The following is a 19,036-nucleotide window of genomic DNA, read 5'->3' as shown; positions in this document are numbered from 1 at the left end:
TTATGCTCCACAACAACCACAATAACAAATGCCACACACCCTAGTGAATGTTAGATGGTCAACAAGGCTAAGTAGACATCCAAATAGATTTTATCCCTCTTTGTAATCTATTTTAGTAACATATGTTGTGAACTTGAATGTTATGATGAAGTTGTGTAGGTGGATACAAAGATTTAGTGGGAGTCTGCAATGAAAGAAGAAATGGACTCCTTGCTAAAAAATTAGCTAAGGGACTTATGGAAGTTTCCTGCAGATAAAAGGGCTTTACAAAATAAATGGGTTTATAGGTTGAAAGTAGAGGATGTAGGTAAGAAAAAATTTAAAGCTAGGTTAGTGGTAAAATTATTTGCACAAAAAAAGGGCATTAATTTTGATGAGATATTCTCTCTTGTTGTTATAATGACTTCTATTTGCATTGTTTTAAGTATTTTGGCTACTAAAGATTTACATTTGGAGTAGCTTGATGTTAAAAAAACCTTTCTTCATGGTGATTTGGATAAAGAGATATATATGGTAAAACCACAATGATTTTAGGTCAAAGGTAAGGAGAACTTAGTGTATAGATTGCATAAAAGTTTATATGGCTTGAAGCAAGCACCTCGACAATGGTATCTAAAATTTGATAGTTTTATGCATGAGCATTGATATAGTAGGTGTCATTTAGATCATTGTGTTTATTTTAATAGGTTAGATGATGACAACTACATTATTTTATATTTATATGTTGATAATATGCTTGTAGCTAGGTCTAACTTGGATCACATTAAGAGTTTAAAAGATCATTTAGCACATTCATTTCCTATGAAAGTTTTGGGGCAGAAAAATAAATCCTTGGTATGAAGATTTGTAGATATAGGAAGAACAAAAAATTGACATTATCTCAATCTGATTATATTGTGAAATTGTTGCAACATCTCTCTATGGAGAATGCTAAAGTTGTTAGCACACCTTTACCTAGTCATTTAAAATTGACTAAGGAGATGTGTCCCAAGACATAGGAAGAGGAGGATAAGATGTCCAAGGTACCTTATTCTTCAGCTGTAGGAAGCTTGAGGTATGCTATGGTATGTACTAGGCTAGATATTTCACATGGAGTGGGAGTTGTTAGTAGGTATATGAGTCATCTAGGGATTGAGCATTGGAATGTAGTCAAATGGATTCTCAGATATTTGAGAGGAACATCCAGTAAGTTTTTACAATTTGGGAGCTCTAATACTAATTTATAGGGCTATGTTGACTCAGATTTAGTATAAGATATTGATACCAAAAAGAGTACTATAGGTTATATATTTACTATTGGTGGGAGAACAATGAGTTAAATTTCTCAGTTGAAGAAGGTTAATGCTTTATCCACTACAGAGGTAGAGTGTGTTGCTACTATAGAGGCAACCAAGGAGATGATATGACTTTGGCTATTCATGGAAGAATTGGAACACCCACAAAGGGATAATTATTTGTTTACAAATAGCCAGAGTTCCATTCATCTTGTGAAGTATTATGATCTACATTCAAAGACAAAACACATATAGTTGCAATACCATTTCATTTAGTTAGTTTTGGATGATGGATAGTTAAAGTTGGAGAAGATACATATAGATGATAATCCAATAGATATGTTTACCAAGGAAGTAACAAGGGAGAAGTTGAACTCCTCTTTAGCTTTAGTTGGTCTTCTAGACTGAACATAATAAAAGAACAACAAAGTTCAGAGTGGTTTGTTATTCCAGTGGGAGCTACAGGTTTAGCAATGCTATGATTAGTCTCCAAGTGAGAGGTTATTGTTGTGGAGTCTCATTAGGCTCCAAGGGGTGGATTGTTGTAATGTGGAGCTTGCTAGTGTAAATAATCAATTATTATTACACTTTAATTAAATTTACTTAGGTTAATGTTGTTAATGTTTTAGCATCAATAGAAGTAAAACATTGATTATGTGATATACTAATCTATGTTTATCTTTTCAGATAAATCGTTATTCATGATTCTTATATATATAATATATATTATATATTATGCATTATATATATATATATATATATATATATATATATATATATATATATATATATATATATATATATGATATAAGTAATATAATATGTATTATATATATTATGCATTATATATTATTATATAATAATATAATATATATATGTTAAAGATAAGTTATGCATATAGTTATTGATAATCTAAATGGTGATCAACTATAGAGACATGGCTCTTCATGTCTCTTGAAGAGACATGTCTCCTTTCATATTATACATATATGAGACCCAAATCTGCATTTGGAAATCATCAATTACAATGGAAATGAAAATACATTTGCAGAATCAATCTTAGTTACTTCAACATGTTATTAGAGCCAACTACAAATGTAACAAAGAAAAATACATAATTTTTCTCAATAAATGGATAAAGGTATCATCACATAGCATAGACAACAATCTTAATTATTTGATAGAGATTATGAGAAGGGAATAACTATTTAGTTTGTGGATTCATGTGTATTTTGAAAATTAAAGTTAATATTTGAAAGCCTCTTCCGAGTTTCAAATTACAGTTAGAGATAGTGTCTTTGATAAATCGTGGTGTCATGATCGATTTGATAGATGAGAATAACCTTTATGTGTATTGAATGATCTCATCCTCTAAAAGAGAACATATCAACCTAAATTCAATTACCCACTAAGATTGATAGAAAGGAAGACTATCGGATGAGATCATGAACACAGTATTTTCCCATTTGCTACAGTGTCAAGGAAACCAATAACACATGCAAAGATGAAACATTGACAAGAAGATATGGTCACAAGATAGCCGCGCGACAGTTCTTTTGTATTTCACCATCCAATCCTGTCAGCACATCAATATTCCCCATCTTCACCATGGATTCACCAAATTTGTTACGCAAATTCGACAGATTCACCATGTTATTCCTTACCATATTGCGAGTAGAAGGAGTTGAGAGTAACGGTTGATCCGATGTTAATAATCCCTATTTTTTGTAGAGCTGAGTATAATATCTATTGTCTAGATGAGTTGGGGTAGTGTCCTCCAAAGCTACAGTTGGATCAGAAGTATCAGCATTTGGGCAAGTCACCTTCAACAACATCGCTAATTGAGCATCCAAAGTGGGGTCCTAATGAACCATTGAATCATAAACCTTTCTTCTCAAATATATCGGTCAATTGTTGGGCATCGAAAGAGTGAGGTGGTAAATTTCCTATGAGATCATCTTCTTTAAGAGTTCCTTCTGTCTTTTCGTCCAGCTGGGACTTGCCAATTCAGTTACATGCGAGGATGTCTGCACATAAAACAACTTGACGACACTTGACGACACTTGACCTCAAACCCTTGAAGGCTCAGAGAATTCGTAGGTGAGTCTTTCTCAACTTTGTTGTTAGGGGTGGAGTCTAAGAGAATTGAACCATCACAACCCTATAAACACCACCTTAACATGTAAGCTAAATCATTCCATAAATTTCTAATCTGAATGTCATACAAATAGGTTGATCAGTTCGTCAAAAAGTAAGATGAAAGGTAAGTATTATTTTTCATCAATTTTGAGTAACATAATTGGGAAATAGTAAAATTGTATTAATATATTTGTTTTCTCAAAATACTTGAATTGCTCTTAGATCAAATTATCATTTGATAATAAGTTGAAATTCAAATATTTTGAAATGATATATTTATAGTGAAATTTGAAATAATAATTCTTTTATCACTTTGATTTCAAACAAATATTTATTTTTTGTGCATGGAAAAATATTTCAAAAGATACTATATTGTTATATCCTTATATGAATTAAGAAAATAATATGGCTTTATTTAATGGTTCATTAATTTCCTTTAGTTACCGTTGAAGTGAATTTTATTTTATTAAAAGGTCTTTTATTTAATATTTGAAAATATGATTTAACAATCTATTTGGATGATATATATGTATAGATTTTATCTATATTTTATTGGAAAGAGCTTATTTTGAGTATTATATTAGTCTCTCTTTGACTTGCATTTCAATATATACATGGACATATTTCATAGTAGATTATAGAAAATGGGAATGGTTGTTATCTATAATAAAATCTTAATTACTAAGCTAAGGATGGTGACATGGATGAAGGCACATGATTATAAAGGTAAGTATAATGTATATTCATCTTATTATTATAATATATAATTTATTAGATGTTCCTCTACATTATTAAGTTAATGAATATATAATATGCTTTGTATTGAATATTGTAAAATGTGTATTTATATATATACATTTATTGAAAATGATATTTTATAAATCCCTATAAAGTTTGATAACCATAAAAGAGATTCATTATGAAAATACAAAAGGTAAAGACGAAGTAAATTTATATTCTGACTTCTATACATGACCTAGTATTTTTTGTTTTGTTTTGACATGAGTTAAAATACTAACATTCTTATTTGTATTTCAATAAGAATTATTTGCCTTGATCTTTTCCTCCGAGAAAGTTATTATAGGAGGAAGGAGATTGAGATTAGGAGAGAGTCGAACATTTGACATTTCATCAACTGCAACCTTGAAAGAGAGGGAGCAAATAGAGGATATGGTTTCATCAACCTTTAGTGAACTCGATCATATTGATTCAGAGGGAGTAAACCATGTTGTGGTAGAATCTTCAATGATCGATAAATTGTAATAGTTAAGAGGACTATAATTCATGCAACTATGTGATCTTAATGGGTCTACCCCTTATGTACATCATATGAAAGTGGTTATTTTAGATTAGACTATCTATGAATCTCTCTTTGATTAACAAAACTTGATGTATGAGTTGAAGAGTCATTCAAGTGGCACAATCATACTCAATCAAGATCTCAATGTATTGTGGATGAGGTTGTGTTAGTTTCTACTATTAAGCTTAATGAATGTTTGGAGCTTCAATGAATGAAAAAGAGCAAGTTGGGACTTAGAAAGAAGTTGTCAAGTTTGATGTGATATAAAAGTGTACAACGATATAAGAGTAAGAATTTTACATTGAGGGGGGGAATAATAGGCAATCTTTTATTCCCTCTTGAACCATCCTTAGAAAAGGAGGTATTCCATGATCCTCATGGGTAGACAAGTACTTGTATCTTTTACATTTATCTATTCATGTATTTGTAATTCTATACATACTTTAGGGGTTATTTGCTTTGATATTTTCCTTTATGTTTGAGGATATTATTATAGGAAAAGAACGTTGGTACTTCAAATATGCTACAAAATATTGTGTAGACTAAATCTAATGATAATAGTTCCAAAGACCCTGATGATCAAGTGTGGCTCTTGATGCAAGTATCTTTGATGACTGAGATTATGAGATTCTTTTACATTAAGAGGGAGTGTGACACTTCTTCGAAGGAAATGCTGGAGCTTAGAAGATTGATACTTAGAGGGAGTCTAGAAATCCATGTGGGTGACTGCATGATGTTGATGGGCCTACTCCTACATATATCATGAGGGAGTGATGAGTTTGAAAAGAATCCTTGGGAAAAGAGAGTTTCTGAGGAAGTAACAAGAGGACCTGACATCCTAGGATCAATATTCAAAGGTAGAAATTTTGAGATGCAATCCCTTATGGATGATATCTTCTCTATGAGAAGTTCTAAAGGGAAAAGTTAAATTGAAATATTTCAAAGGTAAAACTTGATATTTGATTTCAATCTATATCTGGTCAGATATGTAATGAAAGGTGACGATCTTTCATTGGTATATATAAATAGAAGGTAATCATTGTAAGGTGACGATCTTACATATGATAGGCCTGTTATCATGGTTCTTTGGGCCAAAATCTACTAGACATCATGATAACAAACAAAAGGTAATCTCTGTAAGGTGACGATGATAAAGGTATGCTCTGATACCACTTGATGAAGGGCCACACCACCCTACCAACTCACAACCAAAAATGCAACAATATGAAGACAAAGAGACGAAAAAATACTTCCCAAGTAATTTTATTATACTTGAAAATCCAATAGCAATTACAATTACATTTCTGCAAGATCTCTCAAGATCCAATCCAAACCCAAGCTAGTCCAGATCCATACTCTGGTAGAAACCTCCAAGATTCCACTTGTGCTCGCAAGCCACCAAGCAACATCCTTGTTTTTAAACCACAGTCACTAGCTCTTCTTTAACTTTATCTAAGATCCAAGTTTAAACTACCTCACATTCGGTGCTCTGTCCACACACTCACAACTCCACCATAATCCTATTGTAAACTACCTCACATTCGGTGCTTTGTCCACAGACTCAGGAAAACTCACTCTTTCACACCTTCCATCTTGAATTTCCTAAGCTTTCACCTTCCCAAGCTTTTCCTTCCAAAGCTTTCACACCTTGAAGCTTTCACCTTCCAAAGCTTTCCTTCCAACTTTCACCTTTCCAAGCTTCACATTCCACAACTTCTATTTCTCAAGCTTGATTAGAAATGCTCATATGCCTTGCTTAAATAGGCACTTACCACCCAATGCATGAATTATCCACAACCTTCTAGAATTCCTCCTACACAATATCCACAACCTTCTACAACTTCCATAACCTTCTACAATATCCATAACTTTCTACAAGATTCATAACTTTCTAGAATTCTACCCACACACCTTGATAAATGGAATGACAACCATTTTTATTTTATTTTTCTATCATGCCACCTATGCACCTCGAAAATAGAAATTCCTCTTTTTTTCTTTTTCTCCTTTTTCCCTTTTTATTTATTTATTTTTTCCTCTAATTTTCGTCACTTTCTCTCTCTTCCAATTTTTTTTTTTAAAATTTTTTTTCCATGCGAGATGCTCCTGCATCAGACAATCTTACAAATGATAGTCCTATTATTATGGACATATCTAGATATTGCTTAAGTGCAAGTAGAGATCATGAGTGTGTTATGGGCATCTCTAGACATTGCTTAGGTTCAAGTAGAGATTATATGAGCTATCTCTAGACATTTCTTAAGTGAAAGTAGAGATTATATGTGCTATCTCTAGACATTGCTTAAGTGCAAGTAGATACTATGTGTGCTATCTCTAGACATTTCTTAAGTGCAAGTAGAGATCATTTACTATTCATATTGTGTTGCTTATATGATGATTCTGACTTAATTAATGTTTTACTTCTCCCTATCTAAATAAGGAGTGTTAATGTTTTAGCATTAGTAGAAGTAAAACATTGATTATCTGATATACTAATCTGTGTTTATCTTTTCAGATAAATTGTTATTTGTGATTCTTATATATAATATATATTATATATGTAATATAATATATAATATATAATATATATTATATATGTAATATGTAATATAATATATAATATATATTATATATGTAATATAATATATAATATATAATATATATTATGCATTATATATCTCATAAATAAATAAATAAATAAATAAATAAATAAATAAATAAATAAATAAATAAATAAATATGATATATGTAATATAATATGTATTATATATTGTTATATAATAATATAATAATATTATATTATATTACATATATGGTTAATATATTAATATTATATATATGTTAAAGATAAGTTATGCATATAGTTATTGATAATCTAAATGGTGATTAACTATAGAGACATGTCTCTTCATGTATCTTGAAGAGACATGTCTCTTCATGTATCCTGAAGAGACATAGGAGTTTGCATATTCAATTGAGTTGTCATATAGACAACATAGTTGTTTGTACTCCAATTGAGCACATGGTGTCTACAACATCTCTTTACGAGATACACCTATGTAAGCTTATCCTCTCATCATCATACAAACTCTTGTGCTCAATGGAGGATAATCCACTCTTGGTGGACATGTTCTTAGTTGTGAGGCTTATCACTTCGCTAACTCCTAATCATTATAGAGGTCTTTATATACATGCACTTCTAGTGTATATTCATATGATATTAACTCTTATTATTGTTATTATGATCATATATTATTGGTCCATATTGTGCTAAGTGCTTGAGCTTCTTGATCTTGGTGTCATTTTTCCCTAAGGAAAATTCTTGCATGGTATCAGAGCTATAGCAAATTGTTACATGGTATCAGAGCTATACCAAATTCTTACATGGCATTAGAGTTGACGGAGCTTCATTTCATAGCCATTGGAGACCATTTTTGCTTCACCTCTTGGAGGTCATGATTCAAATCCAGAGTATCTATAGTTATTGGGAGCATGTAGAGCCAAAGTGGACCTCACCATTATGTCGACTCAAAGAATTTTGATTATAAATTTGCCTACCTTAGGCCATAATCAAATTTGAGGCCATTTTTTTTGAAAACTGGAACCCAAAGTCCCGATTTGTTAAATTGGTATGATCTCTTCATATCTATGCAATTAATTTTCAGATCTATATTTTATATTTGAGTCTGCAATTTTTTTGGATCTGCATTATTTTTTTTCTAAATTTCTTTTGGCCATTAGGCCTATAGGAGAACAAATTTTTATTGCAGGTAAACTGGGTGATCAAACCCCAGCAGCCATGGATGACATTTACCATGTCACAACCGAAATATTTGATATCACATTGACGTTCACACTATAACCAACATTCAACATAACCGCAAGACAAACCACATACACAGACCAACAAAACAATACACTGCAGCTTCCAAGCCATTCCAATCTCCACGAACGTCAATTTTTAAATCCCCCTACAAAAACCCCACAATGCATGTGGGATTAACTTCCCACACTACATTCAACTCTTCCTTTCTCACTGGTGTTAATACCAATGACTTCTCCTTCTGCCAGTCGACTACTTCATGATGCCGCCCATTTGCTCCCCTAGCAATGAACCTCGATGACCTCCAAACCTGCTAGCGCCCATTTTCAGCCACATTAGTACCACTACCCAACCACCACATAAGCAGTGCCATGTCTGAGCCCTGACCATGTTAGCCACCCTGTTAGGTACCACGTAGCCAAAACATCAGTGGCAACTCAACTCCCATTGTATGAGCCACATCAATTTTCTGACATGTCAGCACTATCCATACAACACAGTCACCCATCTGTACTGCCACGTTAGCCTGTTGGGTTAGTTTTTTACTGATGTCATCATTTTACGTGCCTAAATTTAATGACCATTTAACCATCACAAGTAGGCCATATTGCACTATCACAATGACCATTTGGATGTCAAATTTAACTTGGAAGTTTCCTAATGTCATCAGGGCAAACCCCTCACCAATTGTAGTTTTGATTTGACAATCCAAATTTGGGAGGCCATATCTCAGCCATTCAAACTCCAAATCAAGTGCATTTTTTAAAATTTCAGCTAGAATTTCCTGAACTTTTTAGTGGTGCTATTATTTTCTAGTTTTGGTGCATGGATTTGTTATAAAAATTAGTTTTTGGTGATTGTACCTATCTAATCTTGAATTTTTCAACTTCAAATGATTTGTATAGGCTCATCTGGACACATAATCATGTTTCATTTTTTTGAAAGTGCATAAATTTTTATCTACTTTCTAGATCTGTAATCAGATTATAGGCTTGTGTGGACATAAATACCACTTTCAAAAATAGGTCCTTTTTTGCATTTTATTGATTTGGTCAAACTTCAAATGTGTTGTACATTTGAGCTACATTGCTAAGTACCATATTTGAACTCCAAAAGGAGGTTGTAAATAGAAAAAATAAAATTTCACTTAGGCCTAAATTGGCAAGTGGCTATTGTAATCGCATTGTATATAAAGTGCCTAAAACATTCATTTTGGGGGCGGGGGGGCGGGGGGGGGGGGGGGGGGGTTTGATTGAGTGAAAAGGATGGGTGTCTCTTGGTTTTGTGTTCCTCTTTTCTTATTGTTATCTTTCTTTCCTTGCATAATGGGAAAAATTAACATTTCGAAATTAACACCACATGACTATGCCACATCGTTAGTTAAAAAATAATGTGAATTAATGAATGAAGAAGTTTCTCAATTTGCAGATGGATCTTTTCCAAAACCAACATGTGACCAAATATCTCAAAGTGAAATTTGTGCTTGAGAAACAATAGATAGGAAAGCCCTAGGACTCATTAGGTTAGGGGTTGATGACAAGATCCTCTATCAGATCATAAAATATAATACATCCAAGGAAACTTGGGATGTCTTTTAAAACCTATATGGGAAAGTGATTGAGGAGGATGTCTACAAGATTGAAGATGAGCTTATCTCCCTAGATCCTAAGAGTTTTGGTTCTATCTAGGATTTTCTCGTTAAGGTGAATGAGTTGAGAATAAAGCTTAATGATTGTGGTGGTCCCATTAAGGATGACAAGTTGATTTATCTAATACATAATAAGCTACCATCCAAATACTCCACACTTATATCTTCTTTCAACACCACAAAGGATACCCTAGGGTCTTCTTATTAGAAAATCACTTTTGATGACTATGCTCAGTTGCTAGAGGATGAACAAGATAAGTTGATAACAATGGGGACTCTCTAATCTTCAAAGTCTAAGGCATTGGTGGCTAACACTGAGAGATCTAAAAATTCAACTGGTGAAAGTTCAAACAAAGGCAAGGGCAAAAAGAAGAAGTGGAAAGATAACAAACAAGGGGACAGAAAAGTCACCACCTAAATCAAATCAACAAAAAGGCAAGTCTTCTCCTAATACCAACAAAAAGGGGGACAATAATCAGGAAAAGAAGAAGTGTGCCTATTGCAAAAGAATTGGTCATGATTAACATCAATGTTATCACAAGTATATTGATGAATTGAAAAACATCATGAAGAAACACAATGTTCCATTGCCTAATGCTTATAAGGAAAAGGCGTCTTCTTCTTTCATTTCCAAGAGAAAAGGGTAAGCTTTACTCATAAACACTGTTAGTCAAGGAGAATGAATTATTGACTCAGGTGCTACACATCACATGGGTACTTCAAAGAGAGATTTTTCTTCAATGAAACCTTTAGAGGTACCTCACCTCTTTGTAGGGGATGATAGTAAAGTGGAATTTGAAGGAAAAGGTAAAGTTGAGATGGAAAGTGGAGCATTCAAGGATGTTCTCTATGTTCCTAATCTTACCTCCAACCTTCTTTTAGTCTACCTAATCACTCACTATGTAGGCATAAACAAGGTTGAATTTCTTCCAGATTCAGTTGTTGTGAAAAACATCAAAGATGATTCTATGGTTGCAATAGGTGAACCTAAACATGATGCAAGGCTTTACACTTTCTCTTCCTTTGTGCCTAAATCTAATGCACAAGCTTGTTAATGCATTCAAATATAGAAAGAAAACTATGGCATGAGAGATTTGGACATCTCAACTACAGGTATCTTCAACAGCTTAGCAACAAGAACATGGTTCATGGTCTACCTCAAGTCCAATTTTTAGATGGTGTTTGTTTAGGTTGCACACTTGAGAAGCATCCAAAAAAAATGTTTGACAAGGGGAAGTCTTGGAGAACAAAAAGTGTTCTTGAAATAGTTCATAGTGATGTGGTGGGCCCATTTCCAGTGCCATCATTTGGAAAGTCTCGCTATGAACTCACCTTCATTGATGACTACTCTCACTATACTTTAGTATTCTTTATGGATCATAAGAGTGAAGTTTTTGAATGATTTCTTAGCTTCAAGGCTCAAGTAGAAAAGCAGTCAGAGAAAGCCATCAAAGTCCTTCAAACAAATAATGGAGGGGAGTATGTAAAATCGAGATTTATAGACTTTTGTACTCAAGTGGGAATTGAATTGCAACATTTAGTACCATACACATCATAGTAGAATGGTGTTGCCAAAAGGAAAAATAGAACCCTCAAGGAGATGACCACTTGCATGCTACTACATAAGTCTCTTGATCAAGTTTTTTGGGTTGAATTAATGAATTATGCAAATTACATCCAGAATAGGAGTCCTCATAAAGCTTTGGATGGTGTAACTCCTTTTGAAGGTTGGACTGGAAGGAAATCTTTTGTAAAGCACTTTAGAGTCTTTGGTTTTCTATTATGGACATGAATACCTCCACAAAATTGCAAGGCATTGGAACCTCAAAGAAAACCTTGCATCTTTTTTGGTTATGTAGACTCTCATAAAGCCTACAAGTTGATGGATCCAGAGACACATGAAATTTTGTATGAGAGGAGTGTACACTTTGAAGAAAGTTGTCCAAACTTTACTTCTTCAACTCCTCCTTCATTGAAGAGAGTGACAGTGATGATAGTGACTTGGAAGATGTTCTTCCATGACCCAAACAAAGGAATCAACTAGATGAGGTTGAGGATATTCCTTCTACATCTACATCTTCTTCCAATAGACCTAAATAGGCTCAACAATCATTGGATGTGGCAAGACCATTGGCAAGGAATCCTTCAAATACTAGGAGGACAAGATCACAACACAACTCACTCCCTCATGCTTATATTGCAATCACTTCGAATCCTCAATTATTTAAATAAGATTCAAGAATTCTAGAATGGGATAAAGCAATGAAGGAAGAATATAATTCTCTCATGAGAGACAACACATGAGACTTAGTCTCTCTTCCTAAGAGAAGAAAATTGGTTCAGTGTAAGTGGATCTATCAGACCAAGTTTGTAGCAGATGGAAGTGTTGATAAGTATAAGGCAAGACTTGTTGCAAAAGGTTTCTCTCAGGTGCCTAACATTGACTACACTATGACCTTTGCACCAATTGCAAAAATGAAGTCCGTTCATTTGACACTAGCTATAGCTACAACTTATAGATGGGTTGTTCATCAGATGGATGTGAAGAGCACATTCTTAAATGATGATCTTTATGAGGAGATTTATATGGAGCAACCACTGGGTTTCATTCAAGATTCTACCTTGGTTTGCAAGTTGAAAAAGTCTATCTATGGACTAAAACAAGCTCCAAGAGCTTGATATGCCAAGATGGATTCTTTCCTTCTCTTAGTAGGGTTCACCAGATGTCATTTTGATCTAAATTTCTACATTCTTCATTAGGATGATTCTCACTTGCTACTTGATGTTACAGGGAGTACAACATGCATCCTTGATAGTGTCAAGTCTACTTTACAAGACAAATTTTCTATGACCAACTTGGGTCTACTTCATTATTTCCTTGGTATTGAGATACAATAGTCTTCATCAACGATCACATTATCACAACCCAAGTATGCTCTTGGTCTACTTGCTCGATTTCACATGAGTGAATGCAAGGCTACATCTACTCTATTTATTTTTGGTGTTAAGTTAGAAGCAAAGTGTTCCAGTCCACTTGTTGATGCTACTTTGTATCAATAGTTGGTTGGAAGTCTCATCTACTTGACACATACACGTTGTGACATATCATTTGTAGTTGGCATGGTTTTTTGCTTCATGCAAGAGCCACATGAAATTCATTGGAAGGAAACCAAACACATCTTACACTATATCTAGGGTACACATACACATGGGATATGCTATGTAGCTAGTACTAGACTATAGTTAGTGGGTTATACATACTAAGACTATGCAGGGGATCTTGATTCTCATAATTACACTTTAGGATACATGTTTCATATTGGTTCTAGCCCCATTTTTTGGCAGAGTAAAAAGTAGAAAAATATTGCTCTTTCATCTATTGAGGCTGAGTATCGAGGAATTGTCACTACAACTATAAAAGCTATTTGGTTACAACATATTTTGGAGGAGTTTGGTTTTGATATACCTAGACCCATAGTCATACATTTTAATAATCAAAGTGCCATTGAAATCTCAAAACATCTAGTATAGAATCAACACACAAAACACATTGAGGTTCATATGCACTACATCAAAGAGCTGATACATGAGAAGGTCATTGCATTGTAGTATTCTCCTATAGAAAACTAGATTGTAGATATCTTCACCAAGCCCTTCATTGAGGTCAAGTATCTTCATTTTTGAGATCTCTTGGGGATGCAAGATTTTTCACTAGGGGGGGTCACATGACTCTTCTCTTCTTTATTGTACTTATCTCTCTTTTTGGGGGAGTGCTTTTCCCATGAGGTTTTCCCTCTTTCTCCATTTTCAAAGAGATTTTGTTGCATTGCATTGCATCACATTATATGTAGAGCAATGCATTTGTACATAGGTACCTAACATGGCCTAGTAGTTGGGACCCATCTTGCATTTTCATCATAGCTTTTGTGAGCTTAAGTGCATTCCCCTAAGTTGCATTTAAGGGGGGTGTTAGTGTATATAATTAATTATAATTACACTTTACTTAATTTTTCTTAGGTTAATGCATTATTATATTAGTTTTCATATAGACACATAGGAGTATGCGTAGTCATATGAATTGTCTTGTTGACAACATAAGAGTTTTCATATTCAACTGAGTTGTCATGTAGACAACATAGTTGTTTGTATTGCAATTGAGCACATGGTGTCTATAACATCTCTTTATGAGATACACCTATGTAATCTTATCCTCTCATCATGACACAAACTCCTATTCTCAACGGAGGATAATCCACTCTTGGTGGACATTAGCTTAGTTGTGATTCTTATTACTTTGCTAACTCCTAGTCATTTTAGAGGCCTTTATATACAGACACTTATAGTGTGTATTCATATGATATTAAATCTCATTATTTTTGTTATGATCATACATTATTGGTCCATATTGTGCTAAGTGCTTGAGCTTCTTGATCTTGGTGTCATTTTGCCCTAAGGCAAATTCTTACATGTATCAGAGCTATACTAGATTCTTATAGATCCTAATCAGACTTAATTGTTTATTTGGCATGGTTCCCCCCCAGATTATTTCTACGGGGGTTTGGGAGCAGTACCCCAAGTGTGCTTCCTATCGTAGTATAGGGTGGGGTTGATGGGCAATGCCCCCATAGGGGTTTTCAAGGGAAGCACCCCCAAAGCCAAAAATGACCTTATATGTAAATGGTATTGACTAATATTTTAAATCTATTTGAAAACTTATTCTAACCCTAATTTTGTAAGTAGAAAAAGCTTTTATAAAATAGCTTAGGGTTAGGGATTCCATAATGTATGGTGATATTGTAGCTTATTGCGACAATATTGAGCTGTAAGGATTTGTAGATTATAATCACTAGATAATAATAAAATTGGACTTGCTATTGGTGGATGCAGCCTAGGGATTGGGTGAACCACATTAAATCTTTGTGTCTTGTGTTCTCTTCTATGTGATCTATTATTTTCTAATATTGGTTATATTTGCATGTAATTGTTATTTCTATTTGGGGTTAATCCTAACATTGTGATCAAGTGTTGATGTTGGAGAGTTCTCCATTTCCTATCCTTTGTTCTTTTCCATGTATTGTAATGAGTTGAGTGATGATTTATTATTTTTTTACTTTTATGTAAGGCTTGGTAATGTGGTGGGAGAATGCTCACATTGATCACTTGATTGTTAACACCTTTGACTCTCTAGTGAATAAGTCTGCAAGGATAACAAGTTTTCTCAAGATGCTAGATTGTTTCTTGTTGTTCCCTCAAGTATGTAACATTCTTGAGAGTTTCTTAAGTGGCTTATGCTGCTCAGGAGAGTCTTAGTCTTTTGTTTCCCTAAACTCCCTTTAGTGAATCTCACCAAGATCATAATATCATTATCTAACCATGGATAAATACTGATGATAGATGAAAAATAGATGAGTGTGATACACCAAAATGGAGAATTATAAATGTTTCCAAGCTTTAATGCGAGAGAATGGGTGGAAATCTCTCTCTCTCTCTCTCTCTCTCTCTCTCTCTCTCTCAGGGTGGATAAATAATGATGATAAGTGCAAAATGGAAGAGAATACAATGCTACATAAAGAAAAAAAATCAAGTTGATAGATATAGTTCACCATTTTTTTTAGTACTATCAATGAACCTATATACTATAGGGAGACTCTCTCTTCAAAGGACCACACGAGTCTTGGAAGAAGACCCTGTGGGGGGAAATGATGGCCTTGGACACATATAATCTTGTTAGTTTCCATAAAAGGAAGGAAGCCCAATGGATACAAATTTTTATTTAAAAAGAAGATTGGAGAAAATATTTGGTTAGAGAAGTATAAGGCAATATTTTCTAAATATTTTTCCATTTTAACAAGTTTTCTAGTTTTAAAATACAATTTTCTTTCATTATTTCTACTTGGTGTAATTTGGAGAGCAAAATGGAAGAGAATACAATGCTACATAAAGCAAAAAAATCAAGTTGATAGATATAGTTCACCATTTTTTTTTTTTAGTACTATCAATGAACCTATATCCTATAGGGAGACTCTCTCTTCAAAGGAACATGAGTCTTGGAAGAAGACCCTATGGGGGGAAATGATGGCCTTGGACACATATGATCTTGTTAGTTTCCATAAAAGGAAGGAAGCCCAATGGATACAAATTTGTATTTAAAAAGAAGCTTGCAGAAAATAGTTGGTTAGAGAAGTATAAGGAAATATTTTCTAAATCTTTTGCCATTTTAACAAGTTTTCTAGTTTTATGATACAATTTTCTTTCATTATTTCTACTTGGTGTAATTTGGAAACTTAATTGTGGGGATTTTAATAAAAAAAAAGAAACAAATCTGGATGGTTTAGTGCTTATTTGTCTTTGTCTTTAGTGCTTATTTGTCTCTGTCTTCACTTGCACATCATGTAAGAACAAAAGCCCATTGATTTTCTCACTCCAAATAACTATCATGTACATGGAATCTCAAGATGTCATAGTCATTATAATCTATGGATAATTGAAAAATATTAGTTGCAAACCAACTTGAGTTTACAAAGGCATATGAGCAATTCATAGAACAAAATAGATAAGGCAAAATAACTCATAGTTCTTCATGATTTTTAAATTTTTTTTTGTTTAACATTGTAGAGTGTAAGACATCTAAAGAGACATTGAATGATATTTTGAGTTGTATGGTGATATCAATAAGTTCAAGATCTTACCACTTGAAGATCTCACTTCTCCTTCTCCAGATACACTTTGTACTATTTAATATTTCCTTGCATAGATGTTAAACTCATTAAAAATATGATAATGGGTATATCTCAAAGGTATTTTTCAAGTATTTACTTTTTGTTTTTATTTGACCATGGATTCCATGGGAGAATATCATTAGATGAATTCTTTTCAAAAAATTTGTGATCGACTTACTAGGGAGCATGCCATGTTGATTCAAATGGTTTCTCTAACTAAGTGTTATGTGTTGATAATCAATCTTCTGAGGGTAACAATATGGATAAGAAGAAGTGCATGATATGTTCTTGTAGATGTCTTGAGAATTCCTCCACTCCTAAATTGAAAAATGATCATAAGTTTATTCCTCCATCTCCTTGTTGTTATAACTCAATGGAATCATCTTCCAAGTCTAATAAGGATAATTGTTCATATTATGGAAACTTAGGGCATAAGTTGTTTTGCAAGCCTTGCAACATTAAAGGATGGTATGCTAAAGCATAGTATATCCATTCCCAAGTCTTCTTTGGTAAAAAGGAAAGCTTTTTCAGCTAGGGATATGTTCTTTACCAATGGCAGTTGGATTCTTGATTTAGGAGCTTCACATGACATGACACATGCCATGGATATTAATTCTATTTTAGGCAGTAGTGCTTTTCATATTGTAGTTGAGAAGTCTTACAAATTCTAGTTTGATGGATAGGCTCAGTTCATATGTAGGATGATTAAATTGATAAGTTTCTCCTTGTTCCTAGTATCTCTCAAAATATCAATTTTCATTTATCAAAATTTCTATTATTATGATGGGAGATTTGCTGATTTCTCTTCCAATGCTAGTTACACAATCTTGATAAGGTTATTTATATATGGACAACTGACCATGTGTCTCATTTGTATAGATATTGATAGATTTGCATCTTCATAATCATACTTTATTTCTAATGCATTTTAATTGAGCGAACATTGACATGGACAATTTATCCTCTTGAGTTACAAATATGTTCAACACATGAGCACATAAAACTTGGTGATATATCTTACTAAGATATTTTACAAATAAAAATACCATCCAAGATATGATAGAAAATATTGCACAAATATATTTATATCTCATAATATATTGGGAGAGGTACAATGTGTTTAACAAAACTAGAGGAATGACGAGTCTTGTGTTATTTTCATAGGATTTCCTATAGGCATGTAATGTCAATCCCTCTTGATCAAACTATTTTTGGGAGTGTAGTGTCCTAATGATTTTATTTTTATTTTTTAATTGAACTTTGTCTGACATTATGAATTTAGATTAATGTCAACTACCTTAGGTAAATGATTGGTAAAGAATGTTTGTAGCATTACTCTTAATGAAAATAATATGAACAAGGGCTACAAGAGTTGAAGTCCTTGGCTTAGGTAAATGGTGCCAAAGAAAGTGCTGATTTGGCTAGGTTTTGTGTATAATAGACAATATAATTTTTAAAAACAATGTCCATGCAAAGAGTAGGAAGACAAGGGAAGAGTGTAGTAATGTTTTCCAAATAGATCAATTACTATTATGAAAGAGCATCAACTAATAGATGTAATATAAATATAGGAAAAAGAGAAATGAACAATGAAATTAGCAATCAATCACTAACTGTTATGAAAAAAAATTGATTAAAATATGTAACATAATCATAGAAAAAAGAGAAACTAGAAATAAAATATTGTATTTCTGTTACGTAAAAGTAAAAATAGAGTTAGGATCTTGATTACTTTCCAACTTGACTATAATACAAGTTATCATTTATCTAGTCCAATGTGAATCTAATGAAAAGGGGGTGTCTTGAAGTACAAAATTACATAATTATATATATGTTGAAAGTGAAAGGTAGATTCCTTAATCTTCTATTTTTGTAGTCTTTTGCAAGTATCTTCAAATTTTAGCATCTTCTCAAATATGACCTACAAATAAAATATCATGTAGAAAGTCATTGACCAATAGAATAGTTATTGCTTTCAAATATGAATAGTCATAGCAATAAGAATGTGATAAATGATTATTAATAACACAATGTGATTTGAAGAAGTAACCAAAATGCAATGATATAAAGGGAAAACCATATCCAATAAGTCAACAAAACCAAGGTATGGTAAACAAGTAGTGAGATAAATAA

Source organism: Cupressus sempervirens, chromosome 6, assembly GCF_028749045.1.
Source record: "Cupressus sempervirens isolate cs-2001-9-10 chromosome 6, ASM2874904v1, whole genome shotgun sequence".
Classification (NCBI taxonomy): domain Eukaryota; kingdom Viridiplantae; phylum Streptophyta; class Pinopsida; order Cupressales; family Cupressaceae; genus Cupressus; species Cupressus sempervirens.
The sequence above is the reverse complement of the archived record's forward strand: the minus strand, read 5'-3'. Positions refer to the sequence as shown.